Source organism: Anabrus simplex, chromosome 1 (genome assembly GCF_040414725.1).
Source record: "Anabrus simplex isolate iqAnaSimp1 chromosome 1, ASM4041472v1, whole genome shotgun sequence".
Lineage (NCBI taxonomy): Eukaryota > Metazoa > Arthropoda > Insecta > Orthoptera > Tettigoniidae > Anabrus > Anabrus simplex.
The window spans coordinates 1,734,219,841-1,734,235,372 of NC_090265.1; positions in this window are offsets into that span (position 1 = coordinate 1,734,219,841).

A 15,532-nucleotide genomic window follows, 5' to 3' on the forward strand; every position below is an offset into this window, starting at 1 on the left:
CTCGTGTCTGACTCCTTCGCTGAATTGTCAGCATAGTGGCCTTCGATTTAGAGGGTCCTGGCTTCCATTCCCGGCTGAACCGGGAATTTTAACTTTGTCTAGTTAATTCCCCTAACTCTGCGTCTGAGTGTGTGTTTTCATTTTAGTGCATAGCCTCGTTTACATACAAGACATCAGACTACAAACCGCCAATGAAAAACGCTGTAATCAATGCAGCATTCCGCATATATTTGACGTCAGGAAAAGTTCAGGCCGTAAAACTTGGACAAAATCCGTACCAAATGCCGATCCCAAGTAACTGGGAAAAGACCAAGAAGAAAAGAACTAGGCTATGGTATACATGGTTGAATTATGTGATGTACTTACTTCCAAGGTTAGACTTCTAACACTCGAGAAAAGGAGTGTTCATTTGTGTTCGTTTTCCAATGTTACTCCAACATTCTGAACTTTAGCTCGTGAACAGAGGCTTCAAGACTGAAAGCTGATACACACAATTCTCTGCTTAAGTAAATTATCATATTTATTTATTTATTTATTTATTTATTTATTTATTTATTTATTTATTTATTTACAATTTGCTTTACGTCGTACCGACACAGGTCTTAAGGTGAAGATGGGATAGGGCTAGGAGTGAAGCGGCCGTGGCCTTAATTAAGGTACAACCCCAGAATTTCCCTGGTGTGAAAACAGGAAACCACATAAAACCATCTTCAGGGCCACCGACAATGGGGTTCAAACCTACTATCTCCCGAATGCAAGCTGGTAGCTACGTCTACTTGCTCGGATTATTACTATTAATACTAGTAGTAGTATCTCGTTTCAGAGAACTAAAGACGTAATTCCAAATGTTTTTTTTCCAGTTCCGTCCTCTTTAAATGTCCTCGAGATCCCTTGCATACGTCTTCAGTGTCATTCTTTTCTCTCATTAGTCCACGTCCTTCATATCTTCAGTTTCGACTTTTCTTGGAAAAACCGGTGTGAGTGGACAAAATCCTCAGCGGCATTTTCAGTCCTGGATATTTTCATGTGTGATTTCCACTTCTTCCACGTCTCTCTCTCCAGCCCGGTAAACCAAGTTCCCCTGGTTTCCTTATCTAGAAAGTTGGTGAGGTTCTGGTTGGTTAATCGCTCTGTGCACATTCGCATCCTCCTTTTCCAGATTGCATCATTGATCATTTTCAGGACGGTGTATAGTTCGTGATTATGTCTTTTCATGAATTCCCTATTTTACGGAGTACTCCTGAGGATCTTTCGTTCCTTGATTTTTTCCAGCTTTTCCACCAGATCCTTAATATTCATTGCTGCGTGTAAGATTCCGGTCAGATGAACGTGTCTGGTTAGTTGGTATGCCATCCAGTTTCGAAGACGGAGATGTTCGCGAAAGTACTTGAACTATTCTGTTCGTTTTATTTTATCTCCCCCCCCCCCCCTACCTCCAGCATCCATTTCTCTGGGTGCCGATGATCGTTATGAGCTCCGATTTCTCAAAGGAGATACGTAGTAAGCCCGCTTTCACTACCTGCCTTTGAAGTTGACTGATTGGTTTGGCTGCTCTTTCTCGGGAATCAGAGAAGATCGCGCGGTCAGCTGTGGCAGACAGACAGCCAATCATCAGTTTCATCCTCCTATAGCCTAATGTGACCTCATTGTAGACCCCTTCGTTACTCATCTTTTCGCACATTCATTTTTTTTTTTTTTTTTTTTTTTTTTTTTTTTTTTTTTTTTTTTGCTAGGGGCTTTACGTCGCACCGACACAGATAGGTCTTATGGCGACGAACGCACATTCATGAATAACATTTTAAATAAGAGTGTAGGTGAGAGATCATTTCCTTGCAACACTGCTCTGATTTCAAAAGCGTCTGAACATTGCCCTGGAGGTATTATTATTATTATTATTATTATTATTATTATTATTATTATTATTATTATTATTATTATTAGTATTATTATTATTATTGCTAGTTGCTTTACGTCGCACCGACACAGATAGGTCTTATGGCGACGATGGGACAGGAAAGGGCTAGGAGTGGGAAGGAAGCGGCCGTGGCCTTAATTAAGGTACAGCCCCAGCATTTGCCTGGTGTGAAAATGGGAAACCACGGAAAACCATTTTCAGGGCTGCCGACAGTGGGGTTTGAACCTACTATCTCCCGAATACTGGATACTGGCCGCACTAAAGAGACTGCAGCTATCGAGCTCGGTATTATTATTATTATTATTTATATTATTATTATTATTATTATTATTATTATTATTATTATTATTATTATTATTATTATTATTATTATTATTATTATTATTATTATGATTATTATTATTTCCATTCTGGCCTACCTTGGGCCACAGTAAACAATTGACTTGCTGGTTAGTCACATTTTTTCTCCCAGAACTTCATCATTTCGCTGTGATTCCTCTTCCCTTCCTCTGATCGCATGTTCTTGGACATTTTATTTTGCTTTTCCTACAGCCCATTGAATTTATCAGTTTTAGCTCGAAACATATCTCTATTAAAGATTTCTTTAGGATTGATGCCAACTTCCTTCATGTCGTTTCTTGTTTCTTCTAGCTATTTTTAATTATGATGATTATTATTATTACCACCAATTGTTACAGGGAGAAAGTAAGTCAACGAATTACTATTCTTACCAAACCTAGTTGAATTGCCTGCAAACGTTTTGTATGCTCCGTACTTGGGAAAGCAAGAATACTCCAATTTTTTCATTTGTCTACATTCAGGACGGCGTGGAACAAGATAATTTTTGCTTTCCTTGCATCATTTCCCTCTGGATGAGAATATTTCTCTACCAACTGATTGTGAAATTCAGAGATTAGGAAGGGATTGTGCATTGAAGTGAACGTTGAAATGGCCAAGAAAATGGAGAAAGATGACGAAATGAAGTTTTGCGTCGCACTGACACAGGTCTTAGAGAGATGTTGGGATAGAAAAGGATAAGTATTGAGAAGGAAGCGACCGTATTATTAAGGTATTCTACAGCCCCAGAATTTTCGTAGGCGAAGCGGTAAGTGCATGTTCGGTTCATCCAGAAGGACGTAGGTCCCATTCCCCGTCAGGAAGTTGAAACATGTAACTTATGGAGTAGCACATAGCTCGAGGTTCACTCAGCCTACACTAGAAGTGAGTACCGGGTTAATTCCTGGGGGCAAATGCGGCCGGGCATAGAGATAACAACTCTAGCCCACTTAGTGACATGTTTACGGAAAGTGAAAGCATTTACCTTCCATTCCTCCAAGGGCCATTGTGAAATGTACAGAGATGGCTTTGCATGGCGTTCATTACCTTCATATCTTACTTTACTGATATCACATTCCTTACTATTTCATAGATCAGTCAGTTGTGACTGGTTAGTGTTCTCTATACCTAACTTGACGTGTAGTTCATCCCGATTAGACAGATGGCACATCATGTAACGGAGGATTGCCAAAGCATTTCTTTCTAGCTTATCTTTGATTGGTGTGATCTCTGATCTGGGGACAATGATGGCTTGGATAGAAAGGATGGAGACGTTAGTCTACGAGATGACTTTCATCTCATATAAATGGTATTTCAAAAAGATTCGTACTTTACCTTGTATGGCTTTCTCAGTTTAGAGTCAATGAAGGTATTTATCCTACTTATCTTTCCTTGGCCTGCCATAGTTATTCTGGTTTTGTTTACAGAGGGATGCCTGTTTTGTGTATTATTCTTTTATTTATTTGCTGAAGACTTATTTCAGTGTCCTTCCTTTTCCTTCATGTCTGCTTATTATGTTATCGTCCCTACGCTGAGCCAAAAGTAGCACTGATCCGATTGGTTCGTGTGTGTGTTTTGAGTTTCTTTGTGGTTTTTGTTTGGAGATCTTGTATTTCCATTCGGCTTCAACGTCTGGGTTGAGCTTATGTTCTGTAATATGGTTTAACGCTGATGCTGTACGATTCATGTTCGCCTTGATGTGCGATAAGAATGCGTGTCATGCGCCGTGTAAGTTATTTTGGTTATGGTGTCGACTGGGTGAGCCAGGCCTATTGGTGGCGACCCAGAAATCTGATCTGTGCTCTCAGATCAAGCTCATGAGCCATCGACTGATTCTTGTCATGCTGTTACGATTCTTATCGTAACGTGTCTTGATATTATATTATGTATTAATTTTGCTTCGCACACTTGGTCTCTGAGTGTGTGTGGGTGTGGGTGTCGTATGGCCTTCAGGCCTGTTTTATTTTTCAGTATCTTATGGATATTTGCTTTCATCATTATTCTTATTTTAACTCGCCAATGTTTCCGGCTTGCTCAGCTGATTTACATGCTTATTTCGAAATTTTACTCTCATTTTACTTGTTTCATTTGACTCATGTTTATTTGTTTCCGTAACTGTGGCAACTCCTTTTTAACCTCCTTGTGTTCCATATTTGTTTCCTTTTCTGCCAGCATTGCTTCACTGGCGTTTTCGATTTCTGAGGATACAGTCTCCATGGACATTGTTGGGAGCCATGTTTCCTTTTACAAAAGCCTTGACCTTATCTGGGGAGGCGTGATAATATTTTTTCTTGTGTGAAAGTTGCTACTTTCACCTCTTTATGACATCTGGTCTCTAAGAAAGAAATACTTTGGATCACGTTTTAATTACCACTGTCTGGTAATGATTGAATATAATTGTATCACTTTTCATGATACCCCTGTTGCGACAGTGTAAAATTTCATGAGATACAAGTTGATGAGTCAAACGACTCGATTGCAATTGATATATCTTCACAAACTATGTATGTGACTATTCAACGCCCTGTGTTTCCCTATTTTTCTTGTTCTATGCCCATATCTTAATATTTTCTTGCTAAGCATATGTTAATAAACCTTATTCGTTTTTATTGACATCTGCTCTACGTTATTGTCTCTCTGCTTTGGGGCAAGCCTATTACATTTTATTTCCCTAGTCTAAGAGGCCCGGATTCAGCTCTTGGGAGTTTCTAGCCAGTTTCGGCCGATCCAGATTAAATAGGTAGGTGGCTAGTTGGTGTAATGGTAAAAATTTTAATAAGTACTGGACGTGACTGAATGAGGCAATGGGAATTAAACAGCTTACTGTATCTGAAACGGGAATAAAAATAGTAACCTTTACTATATTTAATATACTTTTTTCTGGGTTCCTTTATTTAAAAAAGACTGTTATTCTTAAATTTTAAAAGTACTATTTCTCATATTCCACCTCTGTGGTTTAGTGGTTAGTGTGACTAGTTGCCACCTCCGGGGGACCGAGTTTGATTCCCGGCTCTGCCACAAAATTTGAAAAGCGGTACGAGGACTGTACCGGGATTAGCATCGGAAGGGGCAATTGAGTAGAAGACGAGTTCGATTCCCACCTCAGCCATCCTCGAAGTGGTTTTACGTGGTTCCCACTTCTTCTCCAGGCAAATGCCGGGATAGAACATAAGTTAAGGCGACGGCCGCTTCCTTTCTTCTTCCTTTCCCATCCATTCCAATCTTCCCATCTCCACATGACCCCTGTTCAGCATAGCAGATGAGGACACCTGGCATAGAACTGGTCCTCCTCCCAAGTTGTATCCAAGACCAAATGTCTCACGCTCCAGGACAGTGCCATTGAGGCGGTAGAGGTGTCATCTCTCGTTGAGTCCGGGATAAAAGCAACCTGAAGGGTCAATGGATTAAATAAATATTAATAATAGACATTAAATTATAAATAATGTTCTCGTATATTTATAGTTCGTGAAATGATTACTATATACATTATTATTTATTTATATACACCATGTGCATATTTACTGTTGTTGTTAGTTACATGCTGGAAGTTAAAAATTATTCCCTAACCCAATCACTGTTGAATTAAATTAACAGCAATGCACAATGTGCCCTAGGTACTTATGATTGGTTATATTTAAACGATAAATTACTGTATATGAATATGAGTCCAACCCATTGGCTGAATGGTCAGAGTTGAGGCCTTGGGTTCAGAGGGTTCCGGATTCGATTCCCGGCCGGGTCGTGGATTTTAATCGCCTCTGATTAATTCTCCTGGCTCGGGTACTGGGCGTTTGTGTTTGTCCAAACATTTTCCTCTTCATATTCAGACAACACACTACACTACCAACCACCACAGAAACACGCAATAGTTATTACATCCCTCCATATAGGGTTGGCATCAGGAAGAACACAGTTTGCACCCGCAACCCTACGGATGTGGGAAAAGCGGTAGAAGGAAGAAGAAAAAGAAAGAATATGATAATATGTCAAACCGGTTAAAGACAAAAGCAGCTGTTTTCCTTGTGTAATTTGTTTTTTCCTGAATTACGGAATTGTTAATTTCCCCGATTCGATTTTATTTCCACTCCATCGTAATTTGTATTTATAAATGTAAAGTAGGGAAGATTTATTTAGTACTTCACACAATGAACAATCTCGGCATTACCTTAGACTGAATCAGGAGGACTCGAGATAAGATCTGCATGTGTTTTGAGGTGAACGTTTCAACATATAGACTTCAAGAACGATACGTTCTTCTCACTCAGATCTCCTTATTTTTCTTCTGATATATTTTTAATGTGTGTAACCTTTTATATTCATTCAAAGATGTTACGAGTGTACAATAAATGACGGGTTCCTTAATTGAAGTATCACCTGAAAGATCACAGAAACACAAGAGAAGATAAAAACAGGAAATGAGCTATTAACTGTCTCGAAGTCCGGAAGTAAAAAGCTGTTGTTTTATATAACATAACATCTTCCCCGACAGTAGCAACTAATGGTAACACCTTCATTTCATCACGTACGAGGCTTTTAAATTCAGATTCATTTAGTTTGATGACAAGTGTAACGATAACTGTCAGCACCATGTGATGTTGCTAGGAGGCACATTTCGAGGTATCTTAATTAAGTTCATCCCCGACCAGCTACGTGGTGTTCTTGAATTAAGCGCTTGACTTCCATACTTATGTCTCTTCTTCTTATACTTATTTTTCTTCCTTTCTTTTTAGACCGCATACCGTCCAGGGTTGGTTTTTAACTCGGACTCAGCGAGGGAGCCTAATTCCATCACCTCAAGGGCGTGAGATAGTTGGTCGGGATACAACTTGGAAGAAGGACCATAACCTCCCCCAGGCGGCCTCACATTCTATGCTCAACAGGAGACTAGTGGGAGATGGGATGATGGGAAGGGATCGGCAAGGAAGTGGGAAGAAAGCGGCCGAGGCCTTAAGTTAAGGCATTTGCCTGGAGGAGATGTGGGAATCCACGGAAAACCACTTCGAGGATGGCTGAGGTGGTAATCCACACTCCTCCCCCTGTAAGTGAGGTTGGTAGAATAACACTCACGATATACCTGCCTGTCTTAAAACGCAACTAAAAGGGGCCCTTGGGGCTCTGAATTTTGGAGGGTATGTTGGCGACTACGGGGTCGTTAGCTGAGTCCTGGTATTGCTTCCACTTATGCTAGGCTCCTCATTTTCATCTATCCTATCCGACCTCCCTTGGTCAATTCTTGCTCTCTTCCGACCCCGACGGTATTAGGTTGCGAAGCCTAGGAGTTTCATTTTCACGCCTCTCGTGGTCCTTGTCTTCCTTTGAACGACACCTTCATTTTTCGAAGTGTCGAATCCCATCCAATTTTTCTCTCTGATTAGTGTTATATAGAGGATGGTCTCGTAGGTATACTTCCTCTTAAAAAATAATAACCACCACCACCACCACCGACCCGAACCCCCCCCCCCCACCCGGCCCATATTCAGTTGACCTCCAGAGGTTGAGTGGTCCCAGTTCCAGTCGTCGTACCACTTCTCGAATATCGTGGCAGAGCCGGAAAGTGAACCCGGGCCTTCCGAGATGGCAGCTAAACACGCTAACCACTACGCCACATAGGCGGACTCCATAAAATCGATTTTCTAATACTATTTGTTCTAGATATCTGCCCGAAATTAGCCATTGTAAGAGTATTTTATTTATATTAAATACATCCTGTGCTCTCTTTCCTTCCATGAAAATGAAAATCCTCAGCATGTTTCCAATCATTCGACTGGTTCAGGAATGGAATGAATGAAGCCCCCATATAGCGGCGAGAATGGGAATTGTGCCGGCTGTCGAAGCCTTCGCACTCCTCTGAGGCAATGATTAATAACTGACAGATGAAATGAAATGATATTGGTGAGTGTCGCTGGAATATAAGAAAACAGGGAAACCCGAAGTACCCGGAGAAGAACCTGTCTTGCCTCCGCTATGTCTAGCACAAATCTCGCGTGGAATGACCGGGTTTGAACCACGGAGCACAGCTGTGATGGGCAGCGCACTGCCGCCTGAGCTACGGAGGCTCCTTTTTCTTCCATGTACAAAGTAAATTAACTTGTTTTAAACAATTAATTGAGCAAGTATTATACGTCTCCTTTGTTGAATGATGAGCGTTGTGGGTTTTAGTTGAGATGGCCCGGGTTCGATTCCCAGCTGGGCCGAGGATATTTAATGCGTATGGTTTATTCCTCTGGTTTAGTGGCTGGGTGTTTTTGTTTGTCTTAATATACTGAACCCATAATACATTCAAGGATTCAATACATCTCTTCATGTACTCACATCATGCCAATCTACATTTCACCACAGAAGCACGCAATATTGAGTACATCCTCCGAGTCAGGAAGGGCATCAGATCGTAAAATTTTGCCTAATGTCATCAAGTGTCTACGCCAATATTTTGGGACAAGGGCCACGAAAATAAGCATCTTTTAATTACTTTTTACTGTTGCCATTAATGCTTTCACGGCCCGTACTTATAGACATGATATAGGCTTTTGGGGTTATGCCATGTCAAGGTAAAAAGGTGAAATTCTTTACGTTTCGCAGAGAACTGTGCTCTGTGTCATCAGAAGAAAATCTCGGCTGTCCACGAGAAAGGCTTTGAATTAAGACGTTATAATAGACGTGGAATTGGTGCGTTCATTCGTCACCAGATGGCTCCCTGGACGCGGTGCAGCGCTAGCGTTCGAAGCGGAAGCCGACGGAACCATCAGAATCAGTCTATGACGGTCACATAACATACGTATGTAACATAGGACATTGACAGGTGTATGACATTGAGACAAACCTGGAATGAAACATCTAGTGATGAGGAACGTACGAATTTGGAAAACACTGTGACGAAATAACAATAGTGAAGGGACAAGGAAGGGAACTACCTACGTAAATCCTTAATGGCCGGCAACTAGGTATTACTTAATTGATAGCCGGTGTCCCTGTTGAAATTGTTAGGATTTCTACGTATTTCCACAGCTTCCCGTCTAATCCTGGACCTGTAGTGTCTAGTGTGGGTAAGAGCTAGAGCATCTTGGAACATGACATCATGATCCGACGATAGAGCGTGCTCAGCTATTGCCGATTTGTCTGGCTGGTTGAGACGAATATTACGCTCATGTTCCTTGATATGGGTACCAATGGACCGGCATGTTAGGCCGATGTATGCCTTACCGCAAGTACAGAGAATTTCGTATATCCCAAGATGTAAAAATGGGGGAAATTTGTCCATGGTTTTACCCAGACTGTGAGCAATTTTAGCAGCGGTGCCAAACACGGTTTTTATATTGTGTTTGCGGAATACCTTGGCAATTAGATCTGTTGTGTTGTGAATGTAAGGCAAGTAGGCAGTTCCCTTCACTTCTTCCTTCTGTGAGCTTTGCTTGGTCGTTTGTCCGGGATGCAGGGCTCTATGAATTTGCAAATTGCCTTCAAAGTGACGTTCAGCGAGTTCATCTCTACCTGGATAATTAATGGCTCACAAATTCGTCTCGCCCTCTTGCAGAGTGTCGTGAGAATGTCTTGTTTTTGTGCTGGATGGTGGTGACAATCTGCATAAGATAGCGATTTGTGTGGGTAGGCTTACTATAGACGGTATGTCCTATGGAGCCGTCCGGTTTCTTTCTTACTAGAACATCCAAGAAAGGATCCGTCCGACTCCACCTCCATAGTGAATTTAATTAAGAGATATTGCTAACTTGAGTGGTTTAGAAATAGATGAAATTTCTCAAGACCTTCAGTCCAGACCACAAATGCATCATCAATATACCTCCAGTATATCATAGTTTTGACGGGTGCCGAAGCAATAGCATCCTCCTAAAAATGCTCCACAAAGAAATTAGCTACTACGCGTGAAAGTGGACTTGCCATAGCTACTCCGTCCATCTGTTCGTAAAAATTCCCATTCCGCAAGAAATAGCTGGAAGTCATGCAGTGGTATAATAGCTTCGTAATGTCCTCAGGGAACAGGTGTTCAATGAGAGACATGATTGAGTCAATCGGCACTTTAGTGAACAAGGACTCCCCATCGAAACTCACCAAAAGTGCATCAGGTTGAAGGGTTATGGTTGACAGCTTGTTAACGAAATACCGAGAGTCCCTGACGTATGATTCAGTACGTCCTAAGTGTGGCTGAAGCTATTTGCTTAGGTATTTAGCCAGAGCATACGTAGGAGAATCTATCGCACTAACAATAGGTCTGAGGGGAACATCTTTTTTATGGTTCTTAGGCAGTCCAAATAATGTAGGTGGCACTATTTGCATTACGTCGCACCGACACAGATGGGATAGGGCTAGGAGTGGGAAGGAAACGGTCGTGGCCTTAATTAAGGTACAGCCCCAGTATTTGCCTGGTGTGAAAATGGGAGGAAGAATCGATGAAAGAATTAGAAGCATTAATTAGAAAAGTAGCGATTAAAAAATTATATTATATTATATTATATTATATTATATTATATTATATTATATTATATTATATTATATTATATTATATTATATTATATTATATTAAATTATATTTTCTGGAGGAATATTATACAGACTCATGAGTATGTCGTCATAGAAGTCTATAAATCACTTCAACAAAAGGCCGAGTGTGTCGGCTGAGTGGTTAGGGCCACGTAGCTGTGAGCTACGGGAGATAGTGGGTTTGAACTCCACTGTAGGTCATCCTGAAGATTTTTTCCATGGTTTCCCATTTTCATACCAGGCAAGTTTTCTGGTGCTGTACAGTATGCCTTCCCAATCCAAGGCTTCTCCATTCCTGTGTCGCCGAAAACCTTCGATGTGTTAGTAGGACGTTAAACCACTAGGGAAAGGAACTTCAGCAAAAGAAAAATTCAAAATTCATAGTGGAATACCCAAATAGTTGCTAAGAACAGAAAAAGATATGCAAATTTGATTAACATTTTACAGGTAATTATTTAGACTCCTAAATATATCATTGCCTACTATTTATTAAATGATACACTATGTGAATATGTATCTCGCATGCAAAATAGCACGTAACTATTGTATATGCTAAGCAAAAAAATTGTTCTTTTCTGAATTTAAGCTGGTGAAAGGCGTGCAGGTTAAAATAATCCTTGACGGGACAAGATACTGTGCCCAGTAGTTTATTAAAAGCTTTAACCACATGAAGGTCGTTGAATATCTCGCATAAAATATATAAAATAGCCAATTACATCACCCTCTCTTCAGGGAATAAAATCTCAAAGACGAGGAGGCCTACGAAAATGTAAACGTGCACAGGGATACAGGTGCAACCAACAGTTTAAGGACACCTGCGTATTTCAGGAACATAATTCCAATCCTTAAAATTTTGGTTTCAGGCGTACGAATGTTTACAGAGAACTAGTACGTATTTAGAAAAACAATTCTGAAATTTTTACTAAAATATCACTATTTGTTTTGAAATAACAACATTTTGGTTTATATAATAATTTGAAAGAAAAAAGCTATTATTTAATAGTTGAGGAGATCTGGACAGTACAATATGGGGATTACATTAATAAATGTTGTTATGGAGAAACACAGTTGCCTGTAGAATATTTATAATTGTAATACACCAACACAATATTTTTCCATTAAAAAATCCCCCCACCCCCCGTTTTATAGCTCGCAATAGAACCACAGACAGCGGTCATAAAACAAACATGCCTTGTCCTTGGCTGGACAGGAGATCCCTCAAGCTACCGAGATCATTTGTATGTTACAATGTAGTGTGAATATTGCTTTTCGTTTCTTCATAACAGGAATGATTAATGTAATGCCCATATTTTTCTGTTCAGATCTCCTCAAGTATTAAAAAATAGCTTCTTCCTTTAGAACTTTTTTTAACGAAAATATTAGTAGCTTCAAAACAAAGAGTGGTATTTGTTATGGAGGCAAACAGATACAGAAAAATAAAGAATTTTTATTTTAGCAAATTTTTCTCTAAATATGTACTAGTTCTCTGTAAAATGATCGCATGACTGAGATCAAACGTTTAAGGACAGAAATCATGGTCGTGGAATATGTAGATGTCCTTAAACTTTTGGCAGGACTTGCAGCTCCTAAACCGCAGAAGTGCAGGATAAATTGGTGACCGGGCGAGTTGGCCGTGCGCGTAGAGGCGTGCGGCTGTGAGCTTGCATCCGGGAGATAGTAGGTTCGAATCCCACTATCGGCAGCCCTGAAAATGGTTTTCCGTGGTTTCCCATTTTCACACCAGGCGAATGCTGGGGCTGTACTTTAATTAAGGCCACGGCCGCTTCCTTCCAACTCCTAGGCCTTTCCTATCCCATCGTCGCCATAAGACCTATCTGTGTCGGTGCGACGTAAAGACCCTAGCAAAAAAAAAAAAAAAAAATTGGTGAACCAAAATATCCTCATTGTCGTAAAGTAGACGGCGCAGGGTCCGACAAATTCTTAATTTTAAAAATCCTTTTAAGCATTTTTCAACTTTTATGCTTTCTAATCATTGACTTCCACTTCAGAAAACCGACCTGCACAGTTTATAATCAAGAACTCACTAATGATCAGAATCGGGTGACTCTTACAAGGAGTAACCCGTTAATTCCTGGAGGGTAAGCTAATCATTCTATCACACTTAGTGCTGTGGGTACAAAGAGTGAAAGCTCTCACTTTCTCTTCCTCCAAGGGCCTTCATAGCCTGCTTGGACATGGCTTTGTTTTGGTATACGGAACCATTTCTCACTTTCTAGTGAAAATCCCATGTCTTGAAGACACGTTATCTGAATACTGTTTCTGTTTCTCAAGGACCAACTCGACCTGAAGTGAATAACACACAAAGGCGGTACCGGTATCTTCAAAGAAGGGATGAAGGGGGTGAGAGAGTACGTTCCTTTTAACTGTCTTTATTTGTTATGACATGATAATGACGTACGCGTTAAATCCACTCTTGTTCGTGCGTGACACAGACCAAGTACTCTCAAGAATGTGTATGTGGTCTAATTTCCACCTGCCTTCTTCTGTTGCTGCTTTCTAGTCCATCCACGCCTCCCTGAATGAAAACATAGTAGAGACTGACAGGATTAAAAACATAAAGACAGGTGAAAGACCGCCTGTTCTCTCCCAAGAAGAACATCATTGTAAAAGCTGAATAGGAAATCAAGGCAGGGTAAACCACATGTATCATTGGAACTCACGGATATGGGCTTCTGTTGCGACACATGAGAGAAAGGCCACCTTTGTGTCGGCCTATATTAGTTCCTCCACTTCTTTTACCACTCTGTGACGAGAAATGAACTGGAGAAGCTCGTAAGTACGTATGTATATCCTCCTAAGGTTTGGAACCTTTTTGGATCAGTCCTAACAAAGCGAATTTTTACACCAATAATATGGCACTATTATTCTCGAAAGAGAAAAGGCAGAAAATTTGTATCCTGTTTATTTGACTCAACTCCCAATCAGACTTGCCGTTCTCTTAAAAGCGAATACTTATTTACCTCAATATACTGATGTTTCGTCCGCCCCTGTGGTGTAGTGGTTAGTGTGATTAGCTGCCACCCACGGAGGCCCAGGTTCGAATTTGAAAAGTGGTGCGAGGCTGGACCGGTACCACTCAGAGCCTCGGATGGTCAACTGAGTAGAGAAGGGGGGGGGGGGGTGTTCGACTCCTACCTCAGCCATACCCGAAATGGTTTCCCGTGGTTTCTAACGTCTCCTCCACGTAAATGGCGAGTTGGTGCCCAACTTAAAGCCACAACCACTTCCTTCTCTCTTCCAGATCTATCCCAGCCGCTCTACCCCTCCCCCATAAGCTCTCTGTTCAGCATAGCAGGTGAGGCTGCCTGGGCGAGGTAGTGGTCCTCCTTCCCAGTTGTATCCCCCGATCCAAAGTCTCACGCTCCAGAACACTTCCCTTGAGGCGGTAGAGGTGCGATCCCTCGCTGAGTCCAAGGGAAAAACTAACCCTGAAGAGTAAACGGATTAAGAAAGAAAGAAAGAATGAAAGAAAGAAAGAAAGAAAGAAATAAAAAGGTACTGATGTCGCCTGAACTATTCTTACTCATATAATTATGAACATTTAACTAACACTTCTAGTAATGATTTCAACAATTTAATCGTTGGAAACGGACACTAGACATTAGACATTGAACGATGTAAACTCTAGTGTCTCTATCGTGTTTGCATCTCTCATGCTCTGTTGCTCTAGCTCTACAACAACCTAGAATCGTGTATTCAGTGACTGTGGTTTTTTGTGTTTGTATTTTTTTTTTTTGAAACTCGGTGTTCTTTTCAAAAATTAAGCCAGGGCTTAGGAGGATGTTCATTAATTGATACCAAACCAAACCAAATCCCACGGTACTACAGCCCTTGAAGGGCCTTGCAGATTGCGAGATGTCGTGTGGTCAGCATGACGAATCCTCTCGGCCGTTATTCTTGGCTTTCGAGACCGGGTCCGCTATCTCACCGTCAGATAGCTCATCAATTCTAATCACATAGACTGAGTGGACCCAAACCAAACCTTAGGCCCAGGTAAAAATTTCTGACCTGGCCGGGAACCGAACCTGTGGCCTCCGGGTAATAGGCAGGCACGCTACCCCTACACCACGGGGCCAGCTATATTAATTGATAGACAGACTAATTGGTTAACTTATACAATTGAAAATACTCGAACAAAGGCTGCGGTAATGTCATGCACGGTTTAACCAGAAGGCCTTAGGTTAGTTTCACCGTTAGAACGCGAAGAATTTTGAAACTTGAGTATCGCTTCGGGGGAGATATATCCGACTGGGTTTCACTTACAGGTCCTACCAGAAGTTTAAGGACACCTGAATATTTAATGAATATGATTCCTGGCCTTATTTTGGTCTCTAGCATATGAGCTTTTATAGATCTAGTAAATATTTTATGAAAATTTCATTAAAATATTCATCATCATCATCATCATCTGTTTACCCTCCAGGTTCGGTTTTTCCCTCGGACTTAGCGAGGGATTCCACCTCTACCGCCTCAAGGGCAGTGTCCTGGAGCTTCAGACTCTTGGTCGGGGGATACAACTGGGGAGTATGACCAGTACCTCGCCCAGGCGGCCTCACCTGCTATGCTGAACAGGGGCCTTGTGGAGGGATGGGAAGATTGGAAAGGATAGGCAAGGAAGAGGGAAGGAAGCGGCCGTGGCCTTAAGTTAGGTACCATCCCGGCATTCGCCTGGAGGTGAAGTGGGAAACCACGGAAAACCACTTCGAGGATGGCTGAGGTGGGAATCGAACCCACCTCTACTCAGTTGACCTCCCGAGGCTGAGTGGA